This window comes from Uranotaenia lowii, chromosome 2 (assembly GCF_029784155.1).
Source record: "Uranotaenia lowii strain MFRU-FL chromosome 2, ASM2978415v1, whole genome shotgun sequence".
NCBI lineage: Eukaryota > Metazoa > Arthropoda > Insecta > Diptera > Culicidae > Uranotaenia > Uranotaenia lowii.
The window spans coordinates 36,402,766-36,426,317 of record NC_073692.1 but is presented as its reverse complement, the minus strand read 5'-3'; the positions used below and the strand labels follow the sequence as shown (position 1 = coordinate 36,426,317).

Below are 23,552 nucleotides of genomic sequence, written 5' to 3'. Positions count from 1 at the left end.
TTGGCAAATTATTCGCGTTCATCTCCCTCATTCTCCTTCCATTTGACGTGAAGATGGGCACGCCATGAGTAGCAAACGGTAAGATTGATCGCAGACACATGCATCATCAACAAAGCATTAAGAATGCGCACACTAAATGAATAGCGATGGCCAACAAAACCCGCAGCTCGAAGCGCCAACAGTAAGTCGCATAAATGGCGTCAACTCGGAAGCGCCCTCGCTGGCTGAAATAGAAGCGGCAATCAAAAACATAAATTCCAACCAAGCACCTGGTATCGATTGCATCCCTAATAAAATGCTGAAAGCCGACCCTGCCTTGTCAGCACAAATGTTTCACCGTCTTTTCGCTGACATCTGGGATACTGCAACATTCCCGTCCGACTGGATGCAGGGTATCCTCGTAAAGGTCCCGAAGAAAGGAGACCTGACAGAGTGCGGTAACTGGCGAGGCATAACGTTGATCTGTACAACTCTCAAAGTACTCTGCAAAGTGATCCTGAACAGGATCCAGGAGAAAATAGACGCTACACTCCGACGGCAACAAGCTGGATTCCGATCCGGACGATCATGTGTGGACCACATCACAACGCTACGAATAATACTGGAACAAATCAACGAATTCCAGGACTCTCTTCTGGTGGTGTTCGTTGATTTCGAAAAAGCATTCAACCGACTTAACCATGAATATATCTGGGCAGCTCTAAGGCGACAAGGGGTCCCAGAGAAACTAGTCCATCTCATCGAAGCACAGTACGAGGCATTTTCGTGCAAGGTCTTGCACGACGGTGTCTGGTCCGAACCAATCCCGGTAACTGCTGGAATGAGACAACGATGTATTTTATCACCGCTACTTTTTCTAATCGTAATGGATGAGATTCTGATTGGATCGATCTACTGTGCACCGAACCGAGGATTGCCGTGGAATCCTTCAACAATGGAGCAACTGAACGACCTTGACCTGGCAGACGATATTGTTTTGCTCGCCCAAACACAACCGGATATGCAGAGCAAACTCGACGACCTCACCGAAAGTTCCAAGGCAGCAGGTCTCTAAGTCAATGTCGGAAAGACCAAATCGATGGAGATCAACACAGAAAATCCCTCCAGTTTCATGGTAGCTGGGCAACAAGTTGAGAAAGTGGAGTGCTTCCAGTATCTGGGTAGCCAGATAACGCCTGATGGTGGTACCAGGAAAGACATTGAAACTCGGATCAGAAAGGCCCGTTTTGCATTTGCGAGTCTCCGAAACATCTGGCGGTCACGCCAGATCTCTCTACGAACGAAAATCCGAATCTTCAACTCAAACGTCAAATCCGTGCACATATGCGGTAACGACGCGAAAACTGCAAGTAAACCGCTGCCTGCGAAGTATCATCCGCGCTTGGTGGCCTGGCAACTGGATCTCGAATGAGGAACTACATCGCCGGTGTCATCAAAAGGTGCTAGAAATCGAGATTCGGGAACGTAAGTGGAAGTGGATTGAGCACACGCTGCGAAGAGATGAAAACGAGATTTGCAGAGAGGCGCTAGATTGGAAGCCAGAAGGTCATCGAAGAAGAGGCAGACCCAGAAACTCGTGGCGGCGAAGCCTAGCCGCTGAAATCCGAACTGTCACGAGAATCTTGACTGGGACCAAGTGAAGACGCTGGCTCCGGATCGTCAACAGTGGAGGTCTTTTACCACGGTCCTATGCACCGGAGGATCGGCGCGGGATCATTAAGTAAGTAAGTAATTCACTCTTCAGTTGTCAAAATACCGTCCAAGGTAAAGGAGCAGCGTATCAAAATTTTTCTCGCGCATCTCGAAAATCCGAGCTACTCGCACGCAACGCTAGCAAAATCGCTAAAAGTTTCCAAATCAACCGTTACAAATGTAATTAAAGTGTTTGGGGAACGTTTGTCGACAGGCAGGAAGTCTGGACCGGGGGGAAACCGAAAACCGGAAGCCGGTAGTTTCAAGCAAAACCCTAACCTCTCTTTCCGAGATGCCGCTAATAAGCTGGGTGTATCGTCTACAACCGTGCATCGAGCCAAAAAACGAACCGGACTATCGACTTACAAGAAGGTGTTGACTCCATATCGCGATGATAAACAAAATACGACGGCCAAAGCGCGAGGCTGTACACGACGATGCTGACGAAGTTTGACTGCGTGGTAATGGACGACGAAACCTACGTCAAAGCCGACTACAAGCAGCTTCCGGGACAGGCGTTTTATACGACAAAAGGAAGGGGAAAGGCAGCAGATATTTTCAAGCACATGAAACTGTCAAAGTTCGCGAAGAAATATCTGGTTTGGCAAGCCATCTGTACCTGTGGCTTGAAAAGCAGCATTTTCATAGCTTCCGGGACTGTCAAACAAAAAATTTACGTGGAAGAGTGTTTGAATAAACGTCTGCTGCCTTTCCTGAAGAAACACGGTTGTTCCGTACTGTTTTGGCCGGATTTGGCATCTTGCCATTACGGTTAAAAGGCCATGGAGTGGTACGCCGCCAACAACGTGCAGGTGGTTCTCAAGGACAAGAACCCTCCCAACACGCCAGAGCTCCACCCAATTGAGAAAAACTGGGCTATTGTCAAGCGGAACCTAAAGAAGACCAAAAAAACTGCAAAGGACGAGCAGCAGTTCAAGGCAAACTGGCTTTCTGCGGCGAAGAAGGTGGACAAGGTGGCTGTACAAAATCTGATGGCAGGGGTTAAGCGTAAGGCCCGGCAACTCGGCAAGCCTAACTGAATATTTTTCCTGAATTTTACACTAATTAAACTTGAAAAAGAAATTTAATTAGATTTTTTAAATAAAAGATTTCACCGATTTACACGCATTTTCCCTTGACCAAATTTTGACCGTATCACCTTTTACTGTAAGTAAAAGTAAAAAGTTAAAGACCTCGAATTTCAAATTGAAAGAATTTAATGTCCCAACAGTGTGTGAACGGTCAAAAGTACTAATTCGGCTTTGAGATGCTCGTTAAAATCTTCAACCACTTGTTCCTCGAAATGGTGTTCTTGGCCATGTAGTGTTACTGCAAGGGTCTGTAATTTTTTTTTTCTCATCTGTTATGATGATTCTTTACATTTGCTATTCACAGCGCAACCAGCAGGTAGTGACACAACGATGCAATGCTTCAGTTACTGGAAAAAATCATGTGAATCTTGTTTGTTGTTCGTTGTAGGGGTGGTTCGAAGGAAAGTTGTTCTTAAAATTCGAAGCAAATTTAAAATGTCGTAGTTGTACCAAACTCTTTAAAGTTGTTAATTTAGTCAACTCTATGTTAGATGGTTTCGACCATTTCTTAGACTTCATATCTGTCACTTAATTTGAAAAGTATTCACAATGTTCAAAAAAAGCGGAGCAGCCAAGTACACTTAACAACGTTGGCAGATGTGAAAAAGTAGGTAATTAATTTCAGTTTGTTCTGCCGCTGAATCACCCTAGGAAACGTTTTATCACGATTGGAGTTTGGCTGAAAGCGCGCCCAGTGTGTGGGCACCATTTTGTTGGCAGCTGTACTAGCTTAACTGTTGTAGGAAGGCGAAGAAGATCTGTGTGGAAGCTATTTGTTATGCGAGTTGCATAAATTTAAGCGTATTCAATGGGTGGTGGTGAATTTGAAATGCTCGCTCGCTTGCTCGTCGGCCCAGTTCTGCCGATTCGAGGAATACGAAACAGCTAACGAACGAACGGCACCAAAGTTCATCATGCAGAGCCGCCGCCATTGCTTGATGGTGGTGCGGCTCAAATAGTTTTCAGAACTGTGAGCTACATATGCATGTGCGGGGGTGTTTCCGGTATTGTTTACACCGGAAAGTTATGCGGTACAGTTCCGATAAATGCAATGTAATTCGAGATGGTTTTCGGTGTTGAAATAGAGCTGACTGGCTGACGCGGGAACAACATCTTTGATGATGAAGAGATTTTTATTCTGATTCTGATTTTTAAACGTAAACGGGTTTTGGATAGCTGCTCCAGAATTTGTTAAGAGGAGTCAGACATTTACTTCGAAATCTTATGAATTTCGTATTTTCGTTTTCAAAAGAAAATTCAAATTGATGACCATCTAATTCGATGACCACGAAATTATCATGAAAAAGTTGAATTTGTATAAGGTGTAACTTTGAAAAATCTCGTCAAGCTAGCTCAGTAGCAAGAAACTCCTCGAACTGGGTCTCAGAGTCGGTTTACTACTGGGTAATCGGAGGACCTACGCGAACAAACTTTACACACAATACTATCACAATTCTTTCACATAAATTAATAGAAAAATTTGAACTTTACTAAGGCAAAACTTTATTAAATGAAATGCAAAAGACTAAACTTTAGACTTGCAACTTTTATTTTTAGCAAATTGTGTTTGATTCTAGTGTGAATGTGGGTGTTGTAACAGGAATCTTGGGTAACATACCGGTAGTGTGTAGCCTGTGATTGTCAGCCGAACACTCTCTCAGCCGATAGGCCTTTCCGAGTCTGCAATCTCCCTCAATCGCTCTCACTACACGCACACACAAAACGGCTGAGCTGTCGTGTCGTGAGCGGTCCTCAGTCAGCCGACGACAATCATTGACACGACAGGACACGAGTCGCCCGTTCAGCGGCTGAATACTAAGCAAAGTTTGCACAGGTACTATTTTTGCTGGTGCTGCTATTGAAGTCGTCTGCGTTATCCGCTTGTAGCGAACCCTTGGTGTGTGTTGCAACTTGGTGACTTCAGGTGGGTATTCTTGGGTGATGATGGGTCCGCAGCCTCAATAACTTGCTGAGACACGTGGCTGTAGCTGATCCTTCGAGTTTCGCTACCTGACTGTATTGATGGTTGGAGCAGAATCAGGTCTTCTCTCGTTGGCACAATCGGTTCGATCCAGGATCTGGCCAGAGTGACCGAACCGAGAGAGGAATGTTTTCCTTAAGGGGGGGGGTAGGGTCTAACGGGTATAAAAAACACAATTTTCACGATTTTTTTCTAGAGTTATCGTTCAAACAAATGTATTCAAATTTTTTGCATTACACAAAGCATTGTTAAAATAACATTTAGTAATTTTTTCGTAGAAAAATATTGAAAAATGAGCCGGTGACGGAGCACTTTCGAGGATGCCTTTTAGAAAACAGGATTTGCGGTGGACACTGTATCTCAGCACAGAATCATCTGAAGTTAAAAAATCAGAGCAAAATATTCTAAAAGATGTTTTTCTGGACCCCAACGTTTTTATTTAACTTAAAAATTTTTTTATAAAATTTTTGTGGCTGTTTGAAGTAAAAACTGCGATTTTTCACGAAAAAATCCGCCATTTTTCACCTGTAAAATCTCCCCAAAGTAAAAAAAAACAAAAAAGAAAAACGTTGGGGTCTGGTATTTTATATGTAGAATATATGTTCCAAATTTGAAGAGAATCGGATAAGTAGTTTTCAAATGACGATGTCCACGGACTTTAAAAATGTGCTTTTGAGAAAAACGCGTTTGAAGTTTTTGCTCTTGCTTTCTTGCAGTATAAGATAGGAGGAGATAAACTCCTATAATTTCTACAGTTTTGCTTCAATTGACTTGAAAATTTGACACAACATTCTTGAAATGTTTTACAATAAGAAAATAAAAAAATAAAAAAATCGATTTTTTGAAAGTGTTAGACCCTACCCCCCCCTTAATGCTTATGGCCCGCAGGCCAGAGAACTCGATGCTCCTTTTACTTTGAGACGTAACAGATACAAGTATCTGCTAGGCTGAAGCGTGAATTGTTCTCAGAAAATCCAAGGATGAAAATACTAGGGATTCTAACAGATTTTCCCTCAAAAAGCCACTTCCGGTTTCACAACTAACTCGGTAAATGCTCCTGTGATGTTCAACACACGCACGCCTGAACTCGAATGCTCTTTTTCCGAACCAGTCTTGTAATTGGCCACCATCGTTTGAACTTTTTCGCTGACATCCACAACACATCGTTCATGACAATCATGGCAGCAAAAAAATGTCAAATGAAATTTTGATCTTTGTGGTGGTTAGTCGTTTGACTTTCACCATATGCGTAAATAATCATTCCACATTCACAGATAAACATCACTCGGCGCTGTAAAGCGACGGATTTTTTTTCCACAGGAGAGAGTGAATAGAAAGGATTGTATTTGCTTATTGAGTCTGTAGGTTCAGTTGCGTGAAAGAGACAGGCGACGTCGTCTACTGTCGGGATATCTGGTCGTTTGACCATCAAATCATCGCTCTCGTGTACCAAGACACGAAATTTCGTTCGACGATCACACAAAGAAGAATGACTGTCGTTTCGTCTGATGGTAGTCGACTGTTCTGCAATTGTTCGGTCGCACTCGTTTGATGGCACGAACAATGAAACTGATAGAAGCAGGCTGTGCGACTGTCAGAGAAAATGTCGATGGTTTACAAGTCTGTTGCGGACACAGCTCTTTTTCGCCTCCTTTCTGGCTTTTCGCCTTTTCGCATCCGGGGCGAGGCGAGATGTCCAGTCGGTAGTCGACTTTCCGCCGAAGGCGAAATGTTTCCTCGATAGTCGACATCACGGCGAAGGCGAATACCCACTAAGAATAAACTGTTATTTTACCCCACCCCCATCATAACTGTTATACATTTTTATATTTAAATCCTTTAAACACCAAAATTAAAATCAACAAAATAATAAAAGAAAAACAAAATAAGAATCGTGACAGTAAGCACAAACAATTAAAATAAATTGCACCCGTTAAAAAAACAAAGATGTTTTGTAACTGAACGGTTACAAAGCGGCCATTCAAATATTACGTAACGCATTTAGATGGGAGAGGGAGTGTAACACTACGCATTGCAGATTTTGAATAGAAAAATTTTTGTTGATTAATTCTTGTGTTTTGACTAAATTAGTCTTGGTATTGCCCGGATTGTAGGTTGATAAATATCCTAAGTTTACATCATTTCTTTGTTTTTTCATGCTTGAAGGTAATGTCGTTTTGCTTTTGGTTTCATTCCTATGCAGGCTGTAGAAGCGGTAGACAGCTGGATACACTCCAAGAGTTTGGTTGGCTCACCACAAAACCGAGATGATCAAACCTGATTTCACCGCAAACAAGCGGGATTACAGTTGGATCATGCACTATCGAATCAAAGCGCGAGCTTAAATATTCTGGTGTGATGATTGACAGCCGGCTCAGTTTTAAAAACTCCGTTGATTAAGTGTGCAAGAAGGCAAAAGCAACGGCCACACTTATGAGAATAATGGCGAACCACTCGGGGATTCGAAGTTGTCAGCGGAGAATAATTTCGAGTGTGGTTCCTTCGGTATGGAGATCTGGTTTTAACATCCAATGTAACCAGCAGAAACTGAACAGTGAACAAAGGCGAATGAGTTTGCGGGTCATCAGTGCATACCGCACCATTTCATCGGAGGCTGCATGCGTTATAGCGGGAGTCATGCCCATCTAGGTTTTGTTAGTGAAGGACTCCTATTGCTACGAAAATAGAGGCACGCTAACGTGATAACACGAGCTAGGGATATCTCTATGGCCAACTGGTAGCAGCTGTGGAACAGCACAGAAAGAGGAAGGTGAACCCATCGTTTGATCTCAAATATCAAGGAATGGATGGAGAAAAAGCATGGCGAAGCGGATTTCTACATGACGCTACTCCTGCTACTACTGGCCATGGATCCTTCATGAAGTATCACAACAGGTTCGGACATGTGGCCTCGCTGGTCTGCCTAACAGCGATGGGCTCGCCTGGATAATGACTGCTCTCCAATAAAGTTGAAAACTGACGCAAATTGCGCTCGACGTCGGATAACGTAACTTTACTTTACTTTACTTAGCTAAATGAGTCCGAAGCTATCAAATAAACTACGCTAGACTATCAACGTAGTTGATCGGACCACGACGTGGAGATGACCTCGTCAGGATAGTATTTAATTTAAATATGATCTTTTATGCGAGAAAGCATTCACACACATTATTGAGCTTTTTTTTTTATCTGGAATTGAATATCACCGGAAAATAATATCATTCGATTGATCTTTAAAAATTCAACTTATTTTACCATAACAAAACTCAAATCTATCTTTAATAGCTGAGTAGAATGAAAAGAAAATCTTGAAGCTTCGAAACTGTTGAAACTTACAGTTTCCTCCGGCATCCGATAACAGCATCCAAGGACTAAAAAAATCGTATTCACATCGGAGCAGCCAAGAAACAAAACCGTGCGTAGTTCACAAAAGTTCTGACCACAGTAGGTTCGCGACTCAGCAAACACGTGATTGTAGGGGATTTTTTTCAAGGGGAATCCGATCGCCAGAAAATCGTGAGCGAGCCGTGGCAGAAAACCTCGCGATTCTGGTTCGTGAACCAAATTGGAAAACGCATTGCACACTTGATGGTCGTGTTTTCCGTTTCGTTATTTTGTCTCCACATGGTTGTTGATTGCGCCAAATGCAACGCGTGGACAGATGAAATAAATCGATTTTCAAAGTTTTCATAACATTTAATCGATGTATATAATTTGTGAATTGAAGTTTGTCCTTTCTTAGCTTAGCTTAGCTTAGCTTGATTAACTACTCACATCCACCTTAAACCGTAAAACCCGAAATGCATGGTTGAAGAAAATTTATGCTTGACTTGTTCCAAAACCAAATTATGATAACAATCACTTCGAGTTCTACGATCGCTGGCGTGGCTCAGTAGAACAAGTTCCACATCGCCAATGGTTGCTACTCCGTGATTGACCGAGGCCATCAATTTTATTCAGAGGTCAAATGAATGGTGCTTGGGATTGGCAGCTCATTCACACTGCACAAAACTGATGGTCTCTCTTTTAACATCAACAACGGCGCCGGCCACGTCCTAGTAGTCAATGGATATATTGGAAGAAAGAGAAAAGGATGAAAGATCTATGTTGTGCTTTAGGACCGAGGTCACCTCTGCATCCTAGCAAAATAATTTTGGTTAGGAAAAGGGTTAAAGGAATTGATTGTGAGGCACTTTTGACTAGTGTTACGGTGAACCATTAATATTATTATCCTAACTAATAAAGTTCCTAAAGAAAGCTTCGAATTCATAAGCAAGCCTCTGTATGTTAAGTTAAATAATTCTTTTATATATAGTCCAATAATCCAATGGTATATCAAGTTGACGGTTAACCCATTCTATACGCTCTATATGAAAAACCTAACTTGAATTGCAACAATGAACATGAAAATCCGATCATTTTTGATTGACAATTTACCTAGCAACAGAAAGAATGGTTATATAAAACTTTTAATAATGCAAATGTTCTTCTTCACCTAATAAATGAACTCTATCCACAACGCCAGCTTTTGCCGAAATCTCAACCATCTGTAGAGCGCAATCTTTTCTAGTTTTTTGTTAGCTGTTGACTGTGACATTTATGAATTTGGGAATCAGATTACTATCAGGATAGTTAGAATTTTATTATATACCCACAAGTAATCTTTTGTTTCTAAGGTTATGCTAGTGAAATGTAGCTTTTGCTTTTTGTATATTGAGAAGCAAATTGAAGCGATTCAGGTAATACATTTCGGATCATGTTGGGTAAATGTTTGGCAGCTTACATTAATTAAAAAAAATTAACCATAAGTTGTCGAGACATTTAAACAAGTTAAAAATTTTACAATTGAAATTATCTAAGCGAACGAACATACTTTTGTTAATAAATGTTTTTAGGCGAATCAAGAACTAGGCAAAACTAAAAACTTATTTGAGAAAACTCAACATGATTTAGAAGCACTAAAACTCCTAAAATAATCCGAACTACACAAAGCGTGTTAAAAAAAAAAAAAAAATTGACTCCTCTCCAAACCAATAAAATTAACTAGCAGCAAAACACTATAAGATTCCACTATTTTTTTAACTGGATTTTTGGTTTTATCACCGCGATTGTTTATACTTCGAAGTTATCGACGCCCCTCGGTGAGTTTAAAAATAATCAAAACAAACCACCAGTTGTCCATACGTTTCGAGTCAATATGGCATTTGCTCCTGTCCAGTGGACAAACCGACCGGCCATCTCGTCTAAACTATTCTGGTTTTGGACAGTTTGTTTCCAAAACCAAAATAGTCCAGACGATGGCCAGTCAATCTGTCCACTGAAGAGGAGCGATCGCCACAGAAGCTCGAAACGCATGGACACCTGGTAATTTGTCCCGATTACTTCCAAAACTCACCGAAAAACGTCGATAACTTCAAAGTATATTTTTAATAACATAATCGATAATGCAATGTAATATTTCCTGCTTGACTTCATGTTGTTTACTAAACTATCCCAAAAAATCCCCTAAAACCTTTTTTTCAACTATATGCAAAAAAATTGAAACAAACTACTTATCTGAGAAATAATGTCCATCCGTCCGGCAGTTGAATTTCATTCTCCATCAGCTTTTCAACACCCCAAGGTTGTTCCGGAAGGCGTAGCGCTAGCATTCCGTTTTCGGATAAATTTTCATTAACTTTGAAATTCAGAGAAAACGGAAACTCCATTTTAGAACTCTTGAAAATTTTGCTCCAACACAAAAAACACTTCCGTCATCGACGGTCACAGCCTACCGAGTCCTGAATTGAAGTTTGTCCTTTCTGATGATAAACAGCGTCAAATTTGACAAATTTGTATATAGAGTTTCGGAAGGATGCGATTTGGCCCAGTAACAGATAGAAAAAATATTGATTTATTTATCCAAAGGATAAAAAGTTTTTCCCACTCCTAAAAAGGCGTAAGGGGTAGACGAAGGATTCAAATTAAACTGTAGGACCATCACAAAGAAAAAAAAATAGGAAAATTTGCTTATAAAAAAAGCTACCAGTCCAATCTAGAAATGTGCTACTTCGGCATCTTTATTGTATTCCCTTTGTTATTTTCAAGATTCTTCCGAAGTTCAAATTGAGGAACTTATATAAGTTTGGAATTTCAAATTTCATGTCATGGCTCGAAAAAAGAGGCATTAACCGTGCGATGAAGTTGATGAAAGTGAGAGAAAACCATAAGGATAATTAAGAATTTTACTGTTAACTCATTACGGACCAAATACAAGATATCTAGTTTTTTCGCTTGACGCGTATCCGAGCCGGATAAACCGTCCAAAATGTCCATAAATCCGAGCAAAAAAAAACTTTTTTTTATCAGAATTTATCGACAGATTTTAAAACGTACTTTAGGATCGTTAAAACGTTAAAACGTACACTTTTCATCATTATTTTTTCTCGAAAAATTCCGTTTGGAGAAGTTTGTAATTTTGATTTTCCAAATAAAGTGAATAAAACCGGGAAAACCCCGGGCATTTTCCAATGAAATCCAGGAAACCGAGCTGGGCCAGACTGTTTCAAAATTTTGAATTGAATGTCCAGGCAAACCCGGATAAAACCGGGAAATTGGACAACATTGATTAAGAAAGAAACGCTATTTCGTTAATATCATTTTCAGTTTATGAGCAGATAAAAATGACGAATTAAAAATAGCAGGAAAAAATTCAACAAGCTCCATCAAAGGAAATCCAGGCTATAAACGTAGATTTCAAATCCATGAGTATGATCAAGATAAAGTTCACACTATAATTGAAAAATTTGCATATAAATTTGTAATTCGATTTCCGACGTATCATTAATTCTATTCAATTTTATTTTTGATTTAGAATGAAGTATGAGCAGATTTTTAAAAATAAATTCCAAAATCAGTATTCACTATTCCAAAATTAATTTGAACTGAATATTTTTGTATTTGGCATAAGAAATTTTTAAGCATGAATTTCCAATCATTTATTTGTCCATTGTTAATTCCAATTCCAAACTCTATGCAAAGAGTGAGAAAATATAAATTTTAATAGTAAAATTCGTATAAGCGGATTCAGAAATATTAAAATAAAATCTGAAAAACAAACTCCTTAGGGTAAGCGTTCCTAATGTGGCATGTGTACCTAATGTTAACATACTTTTCGATTTTGCCTGTTTTTGACGTTATTTTTCACTTATCACAATTATCAAAAAAATGTTAATGTAAAGGATCATGTGAACTTTCATTTTACAAACAAATTAGCTTTCTAATTCACAAGATTTTTCGTAAAATGCGGATTGTTTCCAAGTATGTCCAAATTGAATGCAATTGTTAGCAAATTTCTTAAAAAAACACCTGTTTAGAAATAAAAGATTAAAGCTGAATTTATCAACCGATTTTTTTGAAATTTTTTGTGGGATTGTTTTTTATCATTATTTAAATAATAAGTATGTTAGAACGATGTTTTGTTCGTGTAAAAATTAAAAAAGGGATATGTCCACAATTAGGAACACTATTTTCAATGTGTTCCTAATTATGGACATAGTCAAAGTTTTCCAAACTATATCAAAATCATAGAATGTATTTGAAATAAATTTGATTGAAAGAATTGTGTTTTAACATAATTTTCAACGATCTGATAAAATAAACTGTTTTGAGCTAATAAAACATGATTTTTTTTTTACTTTAGTACATCTCAAAGCTTAAAATGTTGAAAAAATATTTTCGGCAGGTTGTAAGGAACGCACCTTTCGCGACAGAGAAGGAAACCATCAAGTTACAGAGAGCTTCTCAACGAGAACAGAATCGAAAGGAAAAATTAAAAAAAAATCTCAATAAAATACGTTGTATACCGTCTTTTGGGGCATCATGCAACACTTTTCAACTTCAATTGCTTCTTAAACCCTAATGTCCACTGATAATCCTACCGTTTGTACATCAAAAGTTTTAATTTAATGGGACATCAAATTAACGTAGTCAGAAAAATAATTGGTTTCACCAGTTATTTTTAAATTTACATAACATACGATTTTCACCCTACTAAAAAAAAGGGGTATCTGAGTTGCAAAAACCTTTGTTCTTAGTGAAAAATCTAAAAAAAAAAATTTGGAAAAGTTTTTGACATATTTGTGATGTCGTTACGCATAAAGCACGATCTGCAGTTATTTATGATTTTGTTAGAATTAAAGTTTATATTTTTTCTTTTAAAAGAAAGCAGAAGGGTGCTGATGCATTTAGGGATAAATAATACTGCAAAAAATTTTCATCATATTCTAGCATATGGAAACAAGATTTAAACTGTGAATCATTGATTTGCATGTCGATGCATTTTAGCCCAGACTGGTAACGAAATTTTAAAAATATTTATTTTAAAAAATTAAATGATTGTTCGAAAAATATTCATACACCAACAGTGTTGATGTAGGGTAATAAGTTCCATATAAAGTTTGTAGGTAATATCACTAAGTCAACCCGTCCCATTGTGTAAAGTTTTTTACGGCATCAAAAATGTAAAAATTTCGATGTTTCGAATTTTCTATGAGATTCAAAAACTTCATAAAACTCTCTCACGATGTGAGAATACATGGCATCATCGTTTTTTTATCATTAAATGATAATTTTAATCAATTATATTAAAATAAAAGTTAAATAAGTGTTGTTGTACCTAAATGTTGCATCTTACAATGCTGTTGCATGATGCTCTGTTTAACTGAACTTATTTGTATCCATCACAATGAATTTTCTACTTTTTGAAATATAATAAATGTATCCATTGGAAAAGGTATAGTTTGAATTTAAATGAACTCAATATTCACTATTTTCTTCAAAACTAGCGTAAAGGAATATTGTGTAGGATTTAAATAGTTCTTATTTCTCTATTAATATTCCAAAAACGTTGTTATATTCATAAAAGGTGAGTTTTAAGATTTTTCTTTTTAAAGTATTAAATAAACATACCCATATGCAAAATCAGGAACAAAAAATTGTAAAATTTGGGTACGCGGATACATTTTCCTCATATGTTAACATTAGGAACACCCATATGTTAACATTAGGAACAATTAATGCCGTATTAGGAACATCGACACACTTTATAAAACATGATATTTTTCATAAATTAAGGCTTGAAATGATTATTTCAAACCAAAACAGAGTTCAGAAAAAAATTTGAAATTTAGTTACCAAAAAATTGTATATCTAAGTTTTAAAGATTCGGCGTAATAATCTATTATATAAAATTCTCTTGTAACGGTGTTTGTAGTACTACTCCTCCGAAATGACCCAACCGATTCTAATGAAATTATTTTTAGAATATTCTGTAGGCATGCGAATCGGTTTATATCGAATAAAAACAACAAAAAGTCGCATCAATTGTCCGTAATCATTGAATTTGTAATAAATTGAATCAAATTAAAGTCATGGCCTTCAATTTTTCCGACATTTTCTTTCTTTTGGGCGCCGGGCAGTTTGTTTTTCGTTCCTATGGTCGAGACGTCGCGAGCCAACGTCGCAAGAGGATAGTAACCATGGCATAGCATACTGATTGTGATTGGAAATATTTGGGCGCGCATTTTTCAACCAAGCATAATTTCAATGCATGTGGTGGCCATATGAAGCCTAGATGTGTTTTTTTTCTTCTTGATTTCTAGATCATTTGTACAGCACAGAGTAATGAATGACGCCTAGATGTGACCCAGATTGATATTTTGCCGATCAAATCAAAACCATTTAAACTATGTATTTGAAAAAATTAAACTTTAATTCGTGTTATTTAGAGAAGGAATTGTTGTCTGAAAAATATGAATTTAGTACTAATACATGTGAAATACAGACCCTGTTCGTTTTTGGCAATATTCGATTTAGGCAACATCCGAAAAGTTTTTAGAAGCGACATTACCTTTTAGTTTTCTCTATAACAGGAACAATATTATTTAGACAAACACCAAACATACGTTTTTACGTTCAGAACTGGTGATAGAATACAACAACAAAAACAAAAGTTTTTTGAGAAAGTTATAAAGTATTCAAAAATTACAAAAAGTTGAAAAATAAAAAAAAAATCAAAATCAAATACAATAAAAAGACTAAAAATGACAAAGTCAACTGAAAAATGATGAAGTACGACAAAAACAGCAAAAATGGTAAAAAAACAACAAAGAAATGCATCAAAAACATGAGAAAAAAAACTTAAAAATTCTAAAAATGATCGGAAATTGCCTTAAAATAACGTAAATGAAAATAAAAATAGTTATTTACGGACATTTGAAAAAAAGAAAAGTGGAAAGATTTGGTTTATAATCTAATACGCATAGAAACATATTTCAAACATGCACAAATGTGCTTTACTGAAGGCGTATCAAGCGCCTTTAAATTTACAGAACAACCACAAAATCCGTTGAAAATTAACAGACACATGAACTGTACAACAGCCTGTCCTTTAAATGGATTATACAGGATTGATGTTTATGAAAAGAAGTGCAAACGTTCAACATTAACAAAAATGTATACATTATTTCTTAATTAATAAAAGGTAGGGCCCAAATAAACAACTTGACTAGATAAACTTATCTTTTTTTAAATCGTTCACTAAAAATCTGTTCACAGGTTCCCTGTTTGTTAACACAGAATTCAAGTACGGACTAAACATTAACGTGTGTTTTTGTAAAACATATTTTGGATACATAGAAGAGACTTTAGATACGCTTTTTTGTTGCATTTTTTCTGTTATTAATATTCCAGAAGCATGGTTGTTTTGGTAGCAGAAGCAGATTTTTTTTTATAAGTTTTTATTACGACCTTTTACCATGATATATATATATATATATATATATATATATATATATATATATATATATATATATATATATATATATATATATATATATATATATATATATATATATATATATATATATATATATATATATATATATATATATATATATATATATATATTAATTTTTCTCTAAAATACTCAAAATTATTAAATGTCTTTGAAAATGAAGGTCTTATGGTAAAACAGTATTCAGTGAAATTGAAGTACCAACCATTATTTTATTCTGGAGAAAAACTGCAGATATATCAATGAACGGTGATAAAAAAGACAAACAGGAACAAGTATTAAATTCATTTTAAAGTCTTTTCTTCTTGAAAGAATATGAAAGATGAACTGTGATGATATCCATTTGCACTTGCCTCGATGTTTCTTAAATGAAAATAACAATTTATAATAAAAAAAAAAGACACTTAAATGTTTTTTAAGGTTTCGAGGTAAATTTACATGAAAATTTCCAGAAAATAGAATGAATGAAATCATCATAGCCTTAACAGATTAGTTCTTTTTGATGTTTTTAATTTTAATTTCCAATTGAATGTTATTGAATCTTGAAAATATCACATATTCTTAAATGAAATCGCAGATCATCTTCAACACTGTTCAGGAAAATTTTAAATCAGACAACAATGGTTTAAATTGGCAGGTGTGTCTTTTAGGATAAAAAAGAAAATATAAATGCTGTAATTCGGTTGAATAACAAAAAAAAATTAAACATAGTTTTTCTCATTTCAAAACCAATCGTTTAATTGATTTATTGGGTTAATGTTCAAAGGAATTTAATTTGCATTCTTTGCTCGAACAAATAAAAAAAGGGCGAACTTTTATTTTTGGGCATGATTTTGATGAAAATATGGATATTAATAACCAATGCTTCCAATGGTGAGGATAGTGAACAAAAATCTGCTTGACAATGGTTCTTAAAATTTTTTCTCAAATGTTTATTATTTTTTTTTTGTTCTTAAAAATATACCATCCAAAGCTAAATATTGCGCTAGGCAGAATGTTGGGAAAATACTCCAAAAATTGTGCGATATTCAAAATTCTTCTTCCAAAAAGTTTCATATGCAATAAATTCCAATAAATGAGAAACTTTTGATTTCGATTTCAACCTTAAAGTGAACTCGAGCAAAGCGGAGTAAATCAACTAAATGGTATACAATAAATGAAACATAGATATAATCAACATATGTTTATTTATGGAACAAGTTTCAAAGAGTGGATTTTTTTAGCATGAGGCTTGCCAAGTTTGATGGTTACGTTGAGTGCTGAAAAATCGAATTTGCAACGGGAAGCTGATACCTGATACCATTCGGCAATATTCAAAGCATCCGAATCAAAGAAATGTTAATAAAAAGTATTCATGTAAAATGCATGTAAGATTGATTGGAGAAATTTTTTTGATAATTTATGAAAAGACCCGTAGAATTGAGTTCAAGTTCTTAGATTTGATTCCTAGATAATTAGGCGGAACAATTCGAGCAAACGGAAAATATGGATATGTAAAAAAAAACTAGGACATGTTCAAGACAGTGACACGATTAACAACTCAAGATTTGATGCTTTTTTAAAGTCAAACAGCAAAGAAAAAATGGAAAATAGACGCCAAGTTTAACATGGTAAGACGAAGTTTACCGGGTCTGCTAGTATCAAATATAAAAACCTCTGACAAAATATAGCGAAATTAGGCTCATTTACCCTACTTATTAACAGTTCGAAACACAGAGTTAAAAATAATTCAATTCTCTGCAAAAACCGTCGGAATTAAGGGTTTCATTATTTCTTCATCCTTTTAGGGGCACGTGAATCCGATAAGGCGGCGAAAAAGCAAGTTTCCGTAGATATTTGTATCCCGCAAGCCAAAACCCCGCAAGAAAGTTTTTTTTAAAGAAAAATTACTTGAAAGCTCTTCTTTTGAAATTGAATTAATTTATCAACTTTTGATGATATTAACTTCAATCCAAAATTTTCATTGATACGTATGCATATGTTTTCTTATTGAAACTTTACATATGGAATCGAGGTTGTCTTTTCCAAATTTAAGAAACAGTTATGGAATTTTACATTCAACCTCTGCTTCAGAAATGTAGTGATTTGGATGAAATTTTGAGGCTCTAAGATTTGATTTGATTAATTATTCCTTACACGGTTGTTAAAGATCATTCTTAGGGTCTTCTTGTGTCCATTCTAATTCATAATTTTGTCAAGAAGCTTTGTTTAATTCAACTGACCACCCAAGAGTTGACATGACAGAATAAATTTGATTTAATATTTAGAATTCCGTCAACCTTGAAACGCTGTAAGTTATCTTCGAAAAACTTTTTTGAATAAACTTTAAAAAAACATAAATATTCCATACAATAATTGAAAGAAAATGAAGAACTTCCTGCTGCTGCTTGAAGCATAAATTATTACCCGTACACGTACCTAAAGAGACGCACAGCCTGCTTACGGAAGAAAATCAAATAACCATGCGTTTCCTTCCAAAATAAAGTTCATGAACCTTTTCGCTAAATGGTTCGTGAGCCAAAATCGCGGGGGAAAATTTTCATGTATGTTACCATTTCCACGAGCGAGATAGGATTCAAAATCCAACAGAATCGTCTGTTGTTTGGACTGCTTCGTTCGTGTTTTCTATAGTTCACGAACCTAAGGGATTTTTTTACACAGCCTGCTCGCGCTTTGGCGAACCTTTACGGGTAAAAATCGTAGACGAGCGGGAATCGCCACTCGTGTACACTTTATTAGTCCTTGACAGCATCAGACTTCTGCTGCCACGGGCAGAACAAAAACACTGTTTGTTTTGGTTCCTCTTGCTATGTTCAATCGAGAACATTAGATCAATGATTTCTGATGACAGGTGATGATAATCAACGCGGTACATATGTTTACATCATACGTTTTAATCGGTATCATTCTGAAAATTGTAGATGTCACTTAAAACTCCTGGAACGTGAATTTAAAATTCTGAACAACGTGCTTTACCGCCAACACATCTTGCGTCTTCAGCAAAACCTCAAAAATGATCCCTCATCATTTTGGAAGCATTTTAACTACAAGAAGCGTAACGCCACCATCCCTGCAGATGTGAACTTTAATGGTGTCACTGCTAAAAGTCCAACCGAGTAGGCTAATATGTTTGCTGACTTTTTCCGAAGTGTGTATTGCTCTGCTGATGTATGCCAAGACAATAATTACCTAGACTCTTTGCCTTCCTATGACATTCGCCCTTACCGCGCTTCTCTGAACAAGATGTTTACGAAAAGTTGTCCGCTGTTAATCCAACTAAAGGTTCAGATCCTGACTGCATAGCGCCATCAATTTTAAAATATTGTGCTGCATCCCTAGCTGGTCCGATTTGCAGTGTTCTAAATCGATCACTTAATGAACGATCGTTCCCTAGCGCGTTGAAAATCGCGGCTATTTCTCCAATGAACAAATCGGAAAATGCCCACAAAGTCGAAAAATACCGTCCCATTTCAATTTTGAACTCTATCTCCAAAGTATACGAAGCTTTGATGTAAGAAAAACTGTACGCCGCCGTTAAACCTTCCATACTCGAATCCCAGCATGGCTTTGTGAAGAAGAGGTCGGCTGTTAGCAACTTAATGTGTTACGTAAGCTCAATCAGCAATAGCCTGGAAAAAGGTTGTCAAGTGGACTCGATTTATATCAATTTTGCAAAAGCTTTCGATCGAGTCCCGCACGATTTACTTATCAGAAAGTTGGACCAAGTTGGTTTTCCAACTTGGTCGCTCGAGTGGATCAAGTCGTATCTCACAAAGCCACTTTTCATTACATTTGTAAATAATCTATGTGAAAAACTCCACTCCGACAAGCTCTTCTATGCTGATGATCTGAAGCTTTTTAGGAGGATTCATAGTAGTATAGATTGTATGGCACTGCAAGCTGATATATCGCTAGGCTTGAAAGCTGGTGCCGCTTGAACGGGATGCAGGCTAATGCAAAAAAAAATGCAAGGTAGCAAATTTTACTCGCTCACGAAACATCGTCAATTTTGACTACCGTCTATCTGAAAGTTATCTGGAAAGCGTTAAGTCTATATTAGATCTCGGAGTGAAGATTGATAACAGGCTCACTTTTGCTGAACATATTGAAATTAACTACTTCCGCAAAAGGTTTTTCTGCATTAGGATTTCTGCGTCGAAATACCGGGGATTTTGACGACATCTATACGTTGAAAGCTGTTTACTGCGCATCAGTACAAAGCATTATGGAATACGCTGCTCAGATATGGGCTCCTTTTCAGAGCACACTGTGTTACCGCCTTGAACGAGTTCAACGTAGTTTTATAAGGTATGCTTTACGACGCCTTCCCTGGACTGAACCGCTTCGTTTTCCGTCTTACGAACAAAGATGCGCCCTTGTAAATCTGGCCACGCTTTAAAAATGTCGTACCGAACTTCAGCAAACTTTTATTTTTGACACCCTCACTCATCGTGTGGACTCCTCTTACATACTCCAGCGTGTCAATTTATACGTATCCACGAGGACACTCCGACAACGCCAGTTTCTCTGGATACCTTACCACCGTACGGAGTATGGTCGAAACCACCCAATCGACAAATGTTGTGAACGTTTCAATGGAGTGTACCATCTGTTTGATTTCAATGTGTGTAAACGTAAATTTAAACTAGACATAAGTAGAATAACCTAGTTTTTAAGAAGTTTGTCTGTATGATAATTCCATATTCAAAGACCAAGTAATAAAGCAACCTTATCCAAAGACCAAGCAGCGAGACTAGTCAAATTGGATTCGTGGTAACACAATAGTGTTGCCAGATATTCTGGGTAAGAGTATCAAAGTACTCATTAAGAAATGAGTACTTTCCCGGTTAGGGAAGATGATAAGTGGAGAGTGAGACAATAGCAATCGCCAATGAATTGTGTAGTTATGTAATGACCCAACAGAAACTGGTCCCGCACTTCCGCAGGTCGCCAACACCAGACGATCGTGATGAAAGTTCCGCTTCTGCCAGAAGAACAGCTCTACAGGATAGCGGGAAGCGGAAAGCAGACACAATGTATATTGTGAAATCATTAATTAAAAACAAAATTTGATTAAAATTGTTTTAGCAAACTCAATCTATTTGAAGAAAAATCTCTTATTTTGAAATTTATAAAGTCATCTCAATCAGACAGAATTAATTATATAAAGCCGCAAAATTTTGTTATTTTGCATCAAAAACCTTTTCTTTTTACCCAAAATGTTTGCTAAAAATTATGAATCATTTACAAAAAGGGTCAATATTGTTTAAACCAAAACGATTAATTCAAAATAAATCGATATTTTTTGTCAATAAAATCTCAATTATATTTTTGCTTTTTCCCATCCAAAATTTTTATTATTTTCGATCAAAATATGATTAATTCTACAAGATATTTTCCTGCGTGATACAAAAAAATTTCGCCGAACACAAACGATTGCTGGCGAAAACAGCAGCAGTAACAACAAAAAATCACCTGTACCCTGGCTGGGGCTGAGGAAATGGCCTGAAGTTTGAGCAAACAGCACCATACACCATGTCACTGAGGGTTGCTTGTACAAACAATTCGATCCCGACCGATTTTACTCAAACCGTTTGCGCGCTCATTCAAACAGTGTCATACACGATGCAAATCGTATTCACAGCTAAAGAATGTCATCGAATTTCAGCGCATTTGTGCAAATGTTGTGCCCGCTTTAAACTCGAAAGAAATTAGCAGAATGATATTTTCCGAAGCTAGTTTACGCACGCCTGATTATGACCCGTCCACTACGGAAAATTATTCTTTCTTTTGGAAAACCTATCAATTTTTTTCTGGCGAACACGAATCATGGCAGTTATAAAACAGAAGGATAAAGTTAACATCCACGAAATACTCCATAAGGAAGATCAGTAGGTACACTATCTAGCAATTATGTGTGTGTTTTTTTAAATTTTTTGCTTTATTTTAGTCACCCAATTCCGATAGTCGGAGTAAGTGAAAGACAGAGTATCATTCCCAAAGTTTATCCGAAGTGACGTTCCTCACCTAAAGCGACTGCTGAAATCGAATGACTCGAGTGACTCGACTATCGTCACCTCACGCGCGACGCAGAATAAGAGCCAGAGTTTGCAGTTTCAATTTGGGTAATATCATTTGAGTTCATCTTTAATTTCAATACTAATTTTTTCACTATTTTATTTCTATTTTGTTGTCTAAAAGTAAACGTTTCATACAGGACCAGATGAAATCAGAATTTCTATTTAAACCATTTGATAATTTAAATCTTTATAAAAATTGTATATCTCAGTTGTAAAACTTGATTTTTATCTGAAAAAAATTGATTTTGATTTTTTTAACAAGATGTTGAATACCTTTTTTTAAACGTTCCCCATTTTAATTTCTATTTAGTAAAAAAGAAAAGATGAATTCCCATTCTGAACTCATATTTAAAAAAATTAATTGGATGCAAAATTTGATTTTACTTTTTTTTTATTTGATACAGAAAATCTTTGACAGAAATCATACTGTACAGATTTTTCAAAAGTTCTTTTAAACAATTTCAAATGTCTCAGGGGACTGTTAAGTTTTTTGTATCTTGCGTAGAAGTTACATTTTTGTGCATATTGTATTTATCTACATCTTGTGGTACATATTAGGCAGAAAATCAAATCATAATGAAGGCGTACCGTCAACTGAGGCAACATGCAACACTTTTCAACTTCAACGGCTTCTTAAATCTTAATGCTTACAGATAATAATACCTTTTAAACATAAAAAGTGTTAAGGTTGATGGGGCACCAAACTAACGTGTTCAAACAATTTATTGGTTGAACCAGTTATTTTTAAATTTACAAAAACATGCGATTTTCACCCTACTAAGTGTGGCATCCCGAATTGAGTAACATCCTTGACGTGGAACGAATACTTGGAGTTCAGAGTGTAGTAGAGTCGAAGAAATGAGGCTTGTTTAACGGAGTGAGTTTTGGACTTATCAATAGTGGTTTAGGTGGAATATTACACTATGAAAAAGGGGAAAATTGCAACAAACTCTGTAATTAATGTAAAATCAAATGAAACGTTTGAAAATTTATAGTTTTTGATACATTTGTGATGTCATTACGCATAAAGCACCAATTGCAGTAATTTTAGTTTTTTTTTTCGAATTAAATTTTACATTTTTTCTGTCAAAAATTTGTTTAAGAAAAAAAAAGTGTTAATCTGTTGCATACATTTAGAGGTAAAAAATACTACAAAATATTCTATCTACTTAAATCATGAAAATAAATCTTAGGATGGATGAAATTTTATTGTTAACAAACGCATAACGCAAAACAAACATATCCCAACATATGGAAACGTGATTTATAGAATTTAGTCTTGATTTGCATTTTGTTGCATTTTGCCCCAGACAGCTAACGGAATTATAAAAATATTTATTCAAAAAAAAATTGATTATTGTCTGAAAAATATCTATACAACAACAGTGTTGGTATAGGATAATGAAAACAATATAAAGTTTGTAGGTGATATCACTTTGGCAATCCGTTATACTGGGTAAAGTTTTTTACGGCATCGAAAAATGTAAAATTTTGTACATCTGTTGCTCGATTATTTTAAACTTTTTTATGAGAATCAAAAACTAAAAAAAAAACTCCTCCTCGGTGTTAAAAACTATGTCATTATCCATTTGTTATCATTCAATGATAACTTTATTACAGTATAGTTGTGGTATACAAATGTTGCATCTAACCCTGCTTTTGCATGATGCCCCGTTTGACGGTAATTAAAACCATTAAAACGTCGAGAAATCTTCAAGAACGTCTCTTATTAGACACATGAATTATTTAAAAATTTCATACCTGATTTGAACTGCTTGAACAATCCTAAAGCTAGATTCAAAAACATGCACTATTATTTTAGTGAACTCATGCTAAATATTCATCCATTTAGATATTTGATAAAAAAAACATGT

At 36.1% G+C, this 23,552-nt stretch overlaps 1 protein-coding gene across 6 annotated transcripts in view; it reads right to left on the bottom strand.

Annotated features, from left to right (window-relative positions):
* LOC129745337 (integumentary mucin C.1-like) overlaps positions 1–23,552 on the bottom strand; it is a 142,034-nt gene that overhangs the window by 14,572 nt on the left and 103,910 nt on the right. The window lies entirely within an intron of this gene.